The following is a 640-nucleotide window of genomic DNA, read 5'->3' as shown; positions in this document are numbered from 1 at the left end:
AAGCATGTCTCAGTAAGGTCACTCACTATTAACAATTGGTTAAGAGCTGGGTTTGCAGCTTGGTGATGTAATGTTTGCTATTTCCCCAGCAAGAAAAACAGTAACAATGTTTTTTGGGTGGAGGGGGTGGTGATACCACATGCCTGTAATCCTCAAACTTGAAAGGTAGAAGCAGGAGAATTGGAATAGGCTAGACTTAGACCAGCCTGTGCTACATGAGATGCTTTGCCAAAAGAAAAACAAAACAAAACAAAACATGTAATTACTATTATAAAAGTGTCAGTACAGTACATGGCAAATGGAGGACGTTGTCTTTAAGCCTCACTAATGCCTTAGACAGGTAAGTCGCATAGGCTGCCTGCTCATGTCCCAGCTTCCAAGCTGTTCGCTGTCGGAGGGCAGTGGGAGGGGCAGGAATCCCAGATATCCCTATCTACACAACAGAGCTCCGGGGAGACTGAGTACATGAGACCCTGTATCAAAAACTTAGTTTCTGTCCTTTAGAATCTTTTATTCCACAAACAGATAGTATATTTGGCATATGTCTCTAATAAGCATCTCTATAAACTTGAGTTGTTTCTGTGCCGTCTGCTTTTCCCCACTAGTGCTGGGGATGAACCCATGGCCTCCCACACTCTAG

The sequence above is a fragment of the Grammomys surdaster genome, unplaced genomic scaffold (assembly GCF_004785775.1).
Source record: "Grammomys surdaster isolate TR1022 unplaced genomic scaffold, NIH_TR_1.0 140, whole genome shotgun sequence".
NCBI classification, from domain to species: Eukaryota; Metazoa; Chordata; class Mammalia; order Rodentia; family Muridae; genus Grammomys; species Grammomys surdaster.
This window is presented reverse-complemented; position numbering follows the sequence as displayed.